This window comes from Lithobates pipiens, unplaced genomic scaffold (assembly GCF_037356315.1).
Source record: "Lithobates pipiens isolate NorthernLeopardFrog02 unplaced genomic scaffold, aLitPip1_a1.2 Scaffold_13, whole genome shotgun sequence".
Taxonomy (NCBI): Eukaryota; Metazoa; Chordata; class Amphibia; order Anura; family Ranidae; genus Lithobates; species Lithobates pipiens.
Window position 1 is genome coordinate 409,813,392 of NW_027507718.1, and position 13,418 is coordinate 409,826,809.

Sequence of the window (13,418 nt, forward strand, 5' to 3'; positions counted from 1 at the left end):
AATTTTGAAATCTTTTAATGCAGCGCATTCTCTTCTTCTTTATAATGCTAGAAGAATGAAGTTGTTTTGCTGCTCATATTCACACAGAGTTCTCACAAACTGATTTCTTTATAATTTCTCGTGATCTCATGAATAATATTATTATTTTTTTGTCAAATCTCCATAACTCTTTTTTATTTATTTTTTATCAAGGTCTGCATTTTTTTTTTTAGTGCTCTCCATAATGTTATTTCTCGTTTTGTGTGTCAAGTTACCACAACACCATTATTATCTTGTATTTTTTTTACCTCAAGGAGGTTGGTTGGTGTCCCTTGTAAATTTGACATTGTATTTTTGAAATGTACCTGCCTACTCACAAACAAACTGTGCTTTTTGAAGTAAAACACATAGGCAAGTATTTGTGAAAAATAAATATCCATTTATTATGGGTCATAACAAAATAAAGAGGAAGGCAACTGGAGGAATTTGCAAAGCCTTTGTACCCCAGGACACACATCAATTATTTTACAGTCAACATTGGTGGCCTGAGGAGTCCATATAATAGTGAGCACAATCCGGTCCAGGACTACAAGAGATCAGGATCAGCAGTAGATGACATATCTGTCCCCAGGCTGTGGTCATACAACAGCCTGCATCTCTTGCCAGACCAGACTGAACCCAGGCCATCACTCTCTTGTCTTCCTTACATGCTTCCTTCCAGGTTGTGGTTCTGTTGTTGGAGTTGTGGCAGGAGGTGGAGGAGGACTTGGAGGAGGAGGACCATGGTTCAACTCACAAATGTGGCTTTGGCTTATTTAGGGCTTGCAAGATCACTTCCTCACATAAGAGGCGTTGGCCCTCCCTTTCCAGCATTTTGCAGGCTGTCATGTAGGCATAGTCCTCTTGAACACTGGGGGGTTTCTGAGGGCCGCAGTAGCCTTCAGAAATAGGCCAATTGCTGCCTCCTTCAGGTTACTTCTCTTCCTGGCACATTTTTGTGGAAGGCCAAGGGGAGTGACCTGCGATTTAGGCAGGCTACTGGGCTGCCACTTTCCACGGTCTTCTACTGGCTGAGGCTTTCCCGTGTATGAAAAAGGCACATGGTTTTAGTTTTTGGTTCATCAATCACCCACAATTTTGAGCTCATGACTGTTTCAAATTGAATTTAATAAATAGAAAAGACTTGATTTCTGACCCCAGCATTTTTCATTCTTGTCACAATCATTTATGGCCACTACTGTCTATTGATATGTAAAACTTTGGGAAATTAAAAATTCATTATCAAAACTAACATATATATAACATCATTAATTTGACAACCGTAAATATTTTTAAGAATGCTATACAGTACCTGACTCAAGCTGGGCTCCTCCACATGTTGCTGCCTGGAAGGCCCAGGTTGGTCGTTGGAAGCCTCAGCTGGGGGGAAGGAAGCCTTGAAGGAAGACTGGAGAGTGCTGGCCTGGGTTCAGTCTGGTCTGCCAGAAAATGCAGTCTGTCATAGTACCACAGCCTGGTTACATAAATGTCATCTGCTGCAGCTCCTGATCTCAGGGAATCCTGGACCTTCTTGAGCTCCCTAATATAAGCGCTCCTCATGCCACCAATTAGGGCCTTCAAATAGGGGATATCTGCCGTGGGGATCACCAGCTTCATAAATTCCAGCAATTGATCCAGCGCTGCCTTCCTCTTTGATTTTTTGTTATAAAAGGGGTGGTTTACCTGCCACAGACAGGGCAGCTCCCTGTACATATCAATGAATATGGGGATAAAGTCCTCATCGTTGAATAAATTCATTTTCCCTGCAAGACACAAGACAAACCCTAATGTCAGGCCAAACTCTCCTAATCTTGACCCAATATAGACCTCAATCTATAAGCCACTGATTAAAATTGTACCTTCGTTATAACGATCGTCACTTCCATTACTTCGTTCCCCGCTCACAGATCGTATGTACAACGCATGCGTGTTCCACTTTATATACACTGCGCATGTGTGAAACTCCACCCGCCCCTGACATTCTTTCTAGTCTATTCCCCGCCCCTTGTCTTTCAACGCAGTGGGAGAGCACATGGCGGAGAGACAACAGCTACATACAGAGAAGAGCAGCAAAGACAAAAGGCTGGAGCCCCAAACTTCATGATCTCGGAGGAGATTGAAGGCCTCAATTATGGCCTTTATAGAGATGGTGGAGATGGTGGGCATCTTTAAGAGGGCCAACTATGATGGGAAGTATGGACCTTACCCAAACCCAAATGTGAGAAAGGCTAAGATCATGCCTAAAGTTGTGAAGAGCCTGCACAGGAACTTTGGGGTACAGCGATCCAAGGGTCAAGGAAATGATGGTCAGACCTTAAATTGAGGGAGCACGATCAGTACAGAAGAATCAAGAGAGTGCTGCAAAAAAGTAAGTATTTTGTCATGTGTTTCTATTCTTCTTCTTAATGTTTGTGCTGCTCCATGTGCTTTTCTTTACTGTTGTACATTTTAAAATGGCAACTTTTATGTTCATGGGCACAGTAATCGGTCTTAGGAAACATTGTTTGTTTGCCCACTTCTAAGATATTTTAGGCAGATACAAGTTAACTACATTTGTTCATACCTATTTGTATTAAAATAAGTTTGTTGTCTAGATGGGTTTGTAACTAGAATGAATTGCAAACTTGATTCAGTGTAAGGAGAGGACACTCAGCAGCTGTTTACAGGAGCATTAGTGTTGGCACCAGAATCAAACTTTTAGGGTGTCCCATGCAGGTGCTCCAGTGGGTACTTGGGGTGTCTCCATGTGGGAAACTTGTCCAAAAAAGGGAAGTATTCCAGCTTTGGAAAGGAAATAAAAATGTCTTCAGCTTGGAACTCTGCCAAAACAGACAATTGGATGACACTTCCAAGCAATGTTTTATATTCCTATTTCTGCCCTCCAATATATGTGTGCTAAGTATACCTTTTTTATTCACATAGGGGAGAAAAGACTCGGGATGCCTGAGGACACCAGGAACCCCCCACCTCCGAAAGAAGGGGAAGTCACCAAAACACATGCAGAGGATGATGAGGAAGAGGTTTTGGAAGTGGGCGAAATTGTCACAACAGATGAGTGTTGGAGACTACAGTTTCAGGTAAGATATCTGTTCCTGCATATTTATAATACATAATGTGTTTTTTATTTTTTTAGGCTATGTGGATGTTGTGGAAGAAGAATGTTATTTCACAAGTGAAAGTGCCCAGATCCTCATCCGGGAGAGAATGAGGTGCTTTCGTGATTTAGAAAATCTAAAGCAAAACATCAATGATGTTCAACAAAAAATGAAGAACATCATTGATGTTTTAGGGAGAATCTAAAACACACAAAAATGTAACCCTTTTTTATTGTGTATTTATGGTTTTAAACAAAAGTTTTAAAGTATTTTAAAAGCCAAATTTAGAAGATGCACACAGTGTGTCAACGTGTGCTATCTGCCATCAGAGGATATCAATGTACGCGTTTTGTGGGTGCAAACCCTTCCTCGCAACTAAAGTAGCTGAGAGAAAGGGGTTGCACCCCCAAAACACGTCCATTGATCCCCCACGATGGGAGCTAGCACATGTTGACATTAGGCATGGGATCAGGAGGGAAATCCCCAGTTTGAATCCCAATTTGTGTGGCTTTTACAGGGGTTACATCACCCCATCCAATGAAGGCAATATCAACACAATTTGGACATACTCATGTCTGATATTGCCTTCACTTTATCAAAGTTGAACTTTGTAAGTTCCTGCATTGTGTATGTTATGTTTTGAAACATGCCTGTTTAACCGAAAAAAGGCTATTTCTAATTAATGTGACAAAAAATGTTATACACCAAAGATTAGTGATGGACGAACTTCCGACGGGACGTTTCGCGAAAGCGAAATGCGAACGGACCCAAACGTTCGCGAAACCGAACGTTCGCCGCGGGCCCCATTGACTTCAATGGGAGGCGAACTTTGCAAACCTTCATGTCGAATTTGCGGCCACGTGGTAATTATTAGGGGGTAAAACGTAGTCCCACCATCTGGACAATGACATAATACATGTATGAGGTGAATTTGGGATCGATAACTACAAGCATTTTTATTTTATTTGGGAAATTGTTCTAACAATTCAGGACTATGGAGCTAATGAAGGCAATGGAGGAGAGGGAAGGTCAGGGACCAGGGTAGGCAAAGAAGAGGGTGCAGGAGATGATCACCAGCAGCGTGACATACCGGAATGACACATGCACCGTGATAGAGGCATCTGACAGCAGCACCGTAATACAGAGCACTGACAGCAGCACCGTGACATACAGCGCTGACAGCAGCACCGTGACATACAGCGCTGACAGCAGCACCGTGACATACAGCGCTGACAGCAGCACCGTGACATACAGCGCTGACAGCAGCACCGTGACATACAGCACTGACAGCAGCACCGTAAGCAGCCCCAGGAGGAAGTCAGCACAGCACAGGGATGGTGTGATCCCCTCATAATAAGAACCCCCAGGAGGAAGTCAGCACAGCACAGGGATAGTGTGATCCCTTCATAATAAGAACCCCCAGGAGGAAGTCAGCACAGCACAGGGATATCATAAGCAGCCCCAGTAGAAATATGACACCGCTCAACCTCTTCAAAGAGGAGGGTAGGGGCATATAGTACGGTGTGCTTTTTTGGGTCAAGGAAGTGAGCCAAATGAATTAAGAAGGTCTGTGTGCTTGATTAAAAAAATAGTTTATAGACATATACATGGTCTACTGGTCACATGTGTTGAATTCCTCCGAGATCCATGCCTCATTCATTTTTAGAAATGTGAGGTAGTTAACACTGTGGTGAGCTAGGCGAGTACGCTTATCGGTCACAATCCCCCCTGCTGCGCTGAACGTCCTTTCGGACAGGACACTGGATGAGGGGCAAGCCAACAGTTCGATTGCAAATTGGGCAAGCTCTGGCCAGAGGTCAAGCCTGCCCACCCAGTAGTCTAGGGGTTCATCACTCCTCAGAGCGTCCACATCGGCCGTTAACCCAATGTAGTCGGACACCTGACGGTCTAGGCGTTCCCTGATGCTGGATCCGGATGACACCTGTCGATGGGTCGGCTGAAAGAATGACCTCATATCCGAAGTCACCAACACATCTTCAAACCGGCCTCTTCTTGCAGGCGCTGTTGGATTGGTACCCGCAAATCCTTCTCTGGGAGTGGGAATTGCTCCTCTGCCAGCGCACGCAAAAGCAGAATGCAGCATTTCTCGAAGCAAGGCCTGGAAGTGCTGCATTCTGACAGCCCTCTGCGACGGCGGTAACATTTCCGCCATTTTGTGTTTGTACCGGGGGTCTAAGTACGTTGCCACCCAGTACTGGTCCTTGACCCTCATGCTTTTTATACGGGGGTCCCTATTAAAACACTGGAGCATGAAGGCCCCCATTTGCACTAAAGTGGAAGCGGTGTGGTGGCCTGGCTCCTGCTCATCATCCAGGATAATGTCGTCCTCTTCATTCTCCTCTCCCCATCCTCGCACAACAGGGATCCCAGAAAGGTTTAAAGCATGCTCTTCTTGCTCCTGCTCATCCGCCCCGGCACCATCCTCCTCTGACTCCTCATCAGACTCCTGTTGTTGACTTGTCTCAGATAGAGTAGCCCCCCCTGGGAATTCATCCAGCATTGCGACTTCCTCATCTTCCCGCTCCTGCTCCTCCACAGCCTGATCAATGACACGACGCAATGCACGCTCCAGAAAGAAGGCATAAGGTACCATGTCACTGATGGCGCCATGGCTGCGACTGACCAGTTTGGTGATCTCCTCAAATGGCCGCAGAAGTCTGCATGTGTCGCGCATGAGCAGCCACTGGCGCGGTGAAAAAAAACCCAGCTCCCCAGAACCGTTTCTTTCGCAGAGTTCATACAGGTAGACGTTAACTGCACGTTTCTGCTGGAGCAGCCTATCAAGCATATAGAAGGTTGAGTTCCATCGCGTCGGGCAATCGCAAATAAGACGTCTGACCGGCAGATGGTGTCGCCGCTGAATGTCAGCAAGGCGAGCCATGGCCGTGTAAGATCTTCTGAAATGGGCCGAGATTTTCCTTGCCTGCCGCAAGATGTCCTGGACCCCAGGGTATTTGACAAGGAATCGCTGCACGACCAAGTTTAAGACGTGTGCCATGCACGGCACGTGCGTGATTTTGCCCTGTTTCAATGCGCTAAGCAGATTGGCACCGTTGTCACACACCACTTTACCAACTGTCAAATTGAGCGGTGTTAGCCACTCATCTGCCTGTGAACGCAAAGCTGAAAGGAGTGCCGGGCCAGTGTGGCTCTTTGCTTCCAGGCACAACAGACGCAGCACGGCATGGCAACGTCTCACCTGGCATGTGGAATAGGTTCTGGGGAGCTTGGGCGGTGCAGTGGAAGAGACGCTAGCAGCGGAAAAGGAGGAGGCAGCTGAGGAGGAGAGGGAGGAGGATGGAGTAGGAGGAGGAGAAGAAGAGTCAGGCCTGCATGCAATCCGTGGCGGTAAAACCAAATCTACACGGGTGCCACGGGTTACATGCTTGACGGCCGTCAGAAGGTTCACCCAGTGGGCAGTAAAACTGATATACCTTCCCTGCCCGTGTTTGCTAGACCACGTGTCTGTGGTCAGATGTATCTTGGCACCGACACTGTGTGCCAGAGATACATTCACTTGCCGCTGAACATGGCCATATAGCTCTGGGATGCCCTTCTCTGAGAAATACTTCCTTCCTGGGACCTTCCATTGTGGTGTTCCAATGGCCACAAATTTGCGAAAGGCCTCCGAGTCCACCAGTTTATATGGCAGTAGTTGGCGGGCTATGAGTTCTGACAAGCCAGCCGCCAACCGTTGGGCAAGAGGGTTATCCGGCGTCATCATTTTTTTACGCTCAAACATTAGGCCCACGGAAGCCTGCCTTTTTGCAGAAAAATGTGAGCTTGGCGTGATGGAAGGTGGAGTGGAGGACAATTGTGAGGAGAGAGGAGAAGGAGAAGTAGAAGACGAGGCTGGACGGTGAGAGCCTGCAGTGTGGCTTTGTGTGTTCCGTTGCTCCCACTGGGCTCGGTGATGGCTGCTCATGTGCCTTCTTAAGGCGGTCGTCCCTAGGTGAGTATTGGGCTTACCGCGACTAACGCGTTGACTGCAAAGATTGCAGATGGCAACGCTATTGTCAGCAGCGGACACGTTAAAAAAAGCCCACACTGCGGAGCCATGTGCCGGTGTCCTGGGAGCGCCAGATGTGACCGTACATGGTCGATGACTCGCTCCTGATACATTTGCAGTCTGCTTTGTCCCTGCTGTGCAATGTAAGTCATTGCTGCTTCTCCTCCCTATCTGCTGGTCCATATCTCCCTCTGAACTCCCCTCCTCTTCCTCTCTTGTGGGCACCCACGTGACATCACTAGACACGTCATCATCAACGTCACCTTCCCCACCGCTATAAGTAGAGATCTCGGAGTAGGCAGCAACACCGGGGACCAACCTCCTCCTTGGGCTGATCTGGGTACTGGCGTCAGACTGCTGAGTAGCGCTTGTTGCTACCTCCTCTTCCTGATCCAATACCAAGAGTGGCTGCGCATCAGAAATGTCCTCTTGATATGGATCGGAAAATAATTCCAGTGACTCAAGCGGAAGGTATGTGGTGGTGGTGGTGGTGGTCGTGTTGTTGGTGGTAGTGTCTTTGGGGGTGCACATAGCAGAGAGTGAAGAAGAGGGTGCAGATCGAGAGGATGAGGAGGGTGCAGAAGAGTAAGGCTGAGCGAGCCACTCAACCAAGTCTGGTGCATCCTTTAAAGTAATTGAACGCACCTTCTGCAACTTCCCACTTTGGCTCAAGCCTGTTGCTCCTGCCCTACCCCTACCACCCCTGCGGAAGGGCCTGCCTCTTCCTCTGCCTGTCATTTTTTAAATGACCCTGTGACAAAACTCTTAGTCCCTATACCGATGAAGGACTGCTGCAGTATAGGGCAGCGGTCAGCAGTGGTGCACGTCAACCCTATCTATTGTGGACCGATAGCGGTCCTTACAGAACAGCAGACTGTACCGCACTCAAGCCTATGTACCGTAGCACCCTATACCAAGTTACCAGTCCTTATAAGAACTTTTGTGGACCAAGCAGGTTGTGTATTAGTGTTTAGCAGACTGTACGTCAGTCCCTATACCGCTGAAGGACTGCTGCAGTATAGGGCAGCGGTCAGCAGTGGTGCACGTCAACCCTATCTATTGTGGACCGATAGCGGTCCTTACAGAACAGCAGACTGTACCGCACTCAAGCCTATGTACCGTAGCACCCTATACCAAGTTACCAGTCCTTATAAGAACTTTTGTGGACCAAGCAGGTTGTGTATTAGTGTTTAGCAGACTGTACGTCAGTCCCTATACCGCTGAAGGACTGCTGCAGTATAGGGCAGCAGTCAGCAGTGGTGCACGTCAACCCTATCTATTGTGGACCGATAGCGGTCCTTACAGAACAGCAGACTGTACCGCACTCAAGCCTATGTACCGTAGCACCCTATACCAAGTTACCAGTCCTTATAAGAACTTTTGTGGACCAAGCAGGTTGTGTATTAGTGTTTAGCAGACTGTACGTCAGTCCCTATACCGCTGAAGGACTGCTGCAGTATAGGGCAGCGGTCAGCAGTGGTGCACGTCAACCCTATCTATTGTGGACCGATAGCGGTCCTTACAGAACAGCAGACTGTACCGCACTCAAGCCTATGTACCGTAGCACCCTATACCAAGTTACCAGTCCTTATAAGAACTTTTGTGGAACAAGCAGGTTGTGTGTTAGTGATTAGCAGACTGTACGTCAGTCCCTATACCGCTGAAGGACTGCTGCAGTATAGGTGAGCGGTCAGCAGTGGTGCACGTCAACCCTATCTATTGTGGACCGATAGCGGTCCTTACAGAACAGCAGACTGTACCGCACTCAAGCCTATGTACCGTAGCACCCTATACCAAGTTACCAGTCCTTATAAGAACTTTTGTGGACCAAGCAGGTTGTGTATTAGTGTTTAGCAGACTGTACGTCAGTCCCTATACCGCTGAAGGACTGCTGCAGTATAGGGCAGCGGTCAGCAGTGGTGCACGTCAACCCTATCTATTGTGGACCGATAGCGGTCCTTACAGAACAGCAGACTGTACCGCACTCAAGCCTATGTACCGTAGCACCCTATACCAAGTTACCAGTCCTTATAAGAACTTTTGTGGAACAAGCAGGTTGTGTGTTAGTGATTAGCAGACTGTACGTCAGTCCCTATACCGCTGAAGGACTGCTGCAGTATAGGTGAGCGGTCAGCAGTGGTGCACGTCAACCCTATCTATTGTGGACCTATAGCGGTCCTTACAGAACAGCAGACTGTACCGCACTCAAGCCTATGTACCGTAGCACCCTATACCAAGTTACCAGTCCTTATAAGAACTTTTGTGGACCAAGCAGGTTGTGTATTAGTGTTTAGCAGACTGTACGTCAGTCCCTATACCGCTGAAGGACTGCTGCAGTATAGGGCAGCGGTCAGCAGTGGTGCACGTCAACCCTATCTATTGTGGACCGATAGCGGTCCTTACAGAACAGCAGACTGTACCGCACTCAAGCCTATGTACCGTAGCACCCTATACCAAGTTACCAGTCCTTATAAGAACTTTTGTGGACCAAGCAGGTTGTGTATTAGTGTTTAGCAGACTGTACGTCAGTCCCTATACCGCTGAAGGACTGCTGCAGTATAGGGCAGCGGTCAGCAGTGGTGCACGTCAACCCTATCTATTGTGGACCGATAGCGGTCCTTACAGAACAGCAGACTGTACCGCACTCAAGCCTATGTACCGTAGCACCCTATACCAAGTTACCAGTCCTTATAAGAACTTTTGTGGAACAAGCAGGTTGTGTGTTAGTGATTAGCAGACTGTACGTCAGTCCCTATACCGCTGAAGGACTGCTGCAGTATAGGTGAGCGGTCAGCAGTGGTGCACGTCAACCCTATCTATTGTGGACCGATAGCGGTCCTTACAGAACAGCAGACTGTACCGCACTCAAGCCTATGTACCGTAGCACCCTATACCAAGTTACCAGTCCTTATAAGAACTTTTGTGGACCAAGCAGGTTGTGTATTAGTGTTTAGCAGACTGTACGTCAGTCCCTATACCGCTGAAGGACTGCTGCAGTATAGGGCAGCGGTCAGCAGTGGTGCACGTCAACCCTATCTATTGTGGACCGATAGCGGTCCTTACAGAACAGCAGACTGTACCGCACTCAAGCCTATGTACCGTAGCACCCTATACCAAGTTACCAGTCCTTATAAGAACTTTTGTGGAACAAGCAGGTTGTGTGTTAGTGATTAGCAGACTGTACGTCAGTCCCTATACCGCTGAAGGACTGCTGCAGTATAGGGCAGCGGTCAGCAGTGGTGCACGTCAACCCTATCTATTGTGGACCGATAGCGGTCCTTACAGAACAGCAGACTGTACCGCACTCAAGCCTATGTACCGTAGCACCCTATACCAAGTTACCAGTCCTTATAAGAACTTTTGTGGAACAAGTGAGTTGTGAATGTTTAGCAGACTGCAGCAGAAGGGCAGCAGTCAAGTATAATATCCTTTCTATATTTGGAAGAAAGAATATTATACATGTACAAGCCTATTACTGTACCACTGATACCAGTCCTGAAAAGAACCTTTGTGGAACTAATAATAACAGCAAGTCTTTAAAATTACCCTCACTGCCTGACAACACTGCTTCCTTCCTGTCCCTATACAAATTGGCAAAAAAAGAGAACGATTAGTGGTTACTGGAACAGCTCTTTTGTGGACCTTGATAGTAACAGCTAATGATGATGATGATGATGATGATGATGAAAGACTAATCTGGCTGTCCCTGTAGCATACACCGTCCTTTCCCTTTCTCTAAACTAACAAAAGACACTCAGGCTGCTGCAAGAATCAGCAGCACAGCAAACCTATCAACACCTAACACCTATACCAGTCCTGAAAAGAACTTTTGTGTACCAAATAGCTAGTGGTTTATCTCTCCCTACTCCACACAGGAACCTGTCCCTATCGTAACAGAAGAAAGAATGTAAAATGGCCACCGGATCGGGTGTATTTATAGGTTAGGGGGAATGTACAAGTGTCCATGTGCTGTCATGTCTCAATTGGCTGTCCTGTATCACATGATAAACGTGTCACCAAAGGTTAAAGTTCTTGTATACATTAAACACGTAAGTCCGCCGCGGCGAACGACGGAAAAAGGCGTTCGAACGTGCGGACCGCGAATGTCGGAAATTCGCCGCGAAACGACCGCCGGGCGAACCGTTCGGCCATCACTACCAAAGATGTTGGTTTGTTCAAAAACCCTTTTCTAAATGCGCATGTGAATGTGCTTTGAGTAAAAAGTTTTCTACTCAACAATGTGTGGCTTCTTCTTTCAATGACCAAAAGCAGTTTGTGAAGTAATAGTTGATGTTTACAGTGGCAATGGGGGTTATTTACTAAAGGCAAATCCACTTTGCACTACAAGTGCAGGTTCATGTGCACTTTTAAGTGCACTTGGAGTGGAAAGTGGAATTTCCTTTAATAAATAACACCCACAGTGCTTTCTAATTTGAGACAATCACGCCATTTTCATAACTCCACAAAATTCATTCATGGTGCTGAAAATTATGAATATTTTTGTCAGTAATGCATTACATACATTAACAACAAAAACAAGGTGTGTGTGTGTAGCAGACCCACAACATAATAATATTACGCTGAAGAAGAGATTGTCACCTCATGTATCAAACAAATTACATTTGCACTATTGAAGAAAATGTCCAAAAGGAAAAGCCCACTGGAGAACCAAGGAGACAGCTAAAAGATACCCAGGCAGTAAACTAAAGGAAATCTTCTTTCAGTTTAAGTAAAATTATGTAAAAAATTTTTTTAGGATAAAATGTTTCTTAACCACTTGGGATCCGCGCTATTGCAAAATGACGGCAATAGCGCGGACCCACATTTTCGGGACTACGTCTATTGACGTAGTCCCGGTTACGAGCGGCCTGCGCGCCCCCTGAGGGGCGCGCGCGGCGCGCTCTGTGATCGGCGAGTCCGTGAGACTCGCCTGATCACCGATCCGTGTAAGGGGTCGATCCCGACCCCTTATCACGTGATCAGCTGTCAGCCAATGACAGCTGATCATGTGATAAAACGGAGCCGGTAATCGGCTAGTATTCCTCCTCGCGCTGACAGCGCGAGGAGAAAAAAAAAAAGCCGATCGCCGGCGGCCGTGTTCGGGACATCAGTCCCGATCACGGCCAGCAATTTAAAAGGACACCTGCCCCCTGCCAGTGCCCACCTGCCACCCGCAGTGCCATCCTGAAATAAAGTAAGTGCCCCCTGTCAGTGCCACCCAGCAGTGCCCATAGTGCCCACAGTGCCACCCAGCAGTGCCCACAGTGCCACCCAGCAGTGCCCACAGTGCCACCCAGCAGTGCCACCCACAGTGCCACCCAAAATCTGCCTCAGGTGCTGCACCCCAGTGCCGCCCATCAGTGCCCAGCAGTGCCGCCCATCAGTGCCCAGCAGTGCCGCCCATCAGTGCCCAGCAGTGCCACCTATCAGAGCCACCTATCAGTGCCACCTATCAGTGCCCATCAGTCCCATCTATCTGTGGTACCTATCAGTGCCCATCCGTGCCACCCATCCGTGCCACTTATCCGTGCCACCCATCCGTGCCATCTTATCTGTGCCCATCTTTGCCCATCAGTGCCGCCTTATCTGTGCCCATCGGTGCCGCCTTATCTGTGCCTATTAGTGCCGCCTTAACTATGCCTATCAGTGCCCACCAGTGCAGCCTATCAGTGCCCACCAATGCAGCCCATCAGTGCCCACCAATGCAGCCCATCAGTGCCCACCAATGCAGCCTATCAGTGCCGCCTAATCAGCGCACTTCAATGAAGGAGAAAAATGACCCGTTTGCAAAATTTTATAACAAACTATTAAAACATGATTTTTTTTTTTTTTTTTTTTGCATCTTTTTTTGTTTGTTTAGCAAAAAATAAAACTCCGAGCTGTAACTAAATACCACCAAAAGAAAGCTCTATTTGTGGGAAAAAAATGATAAAAAATTCATTTGGGTACAGTGTTGTATGGCCGCGCAATTGTCACTCAAAGTGCATCAGCGCTGAAAGCTGAAAATTGGTCTGGGACTGAGGGGGGTTTAAGTGCCCAGTAAGCAAGTGGTTAAACAGTTTTTGGCATATCAATGGCCCCCTACCCGCAACGTAGGCGACATACTTCTGTCATACTTTGCGGGCGCTTTGATGGGGCAAGCCAGGATGGCAGGCTTCAAGCACCATCATGGTTTCTTGTTGAAGTCAAGCCTCAGGCCAACTGAGGCCGCATAGTTAATTGAATTTCTCCTTAAAGAGTTGTGTAGAATGCAGCATGCAAGGATTATATGGTTA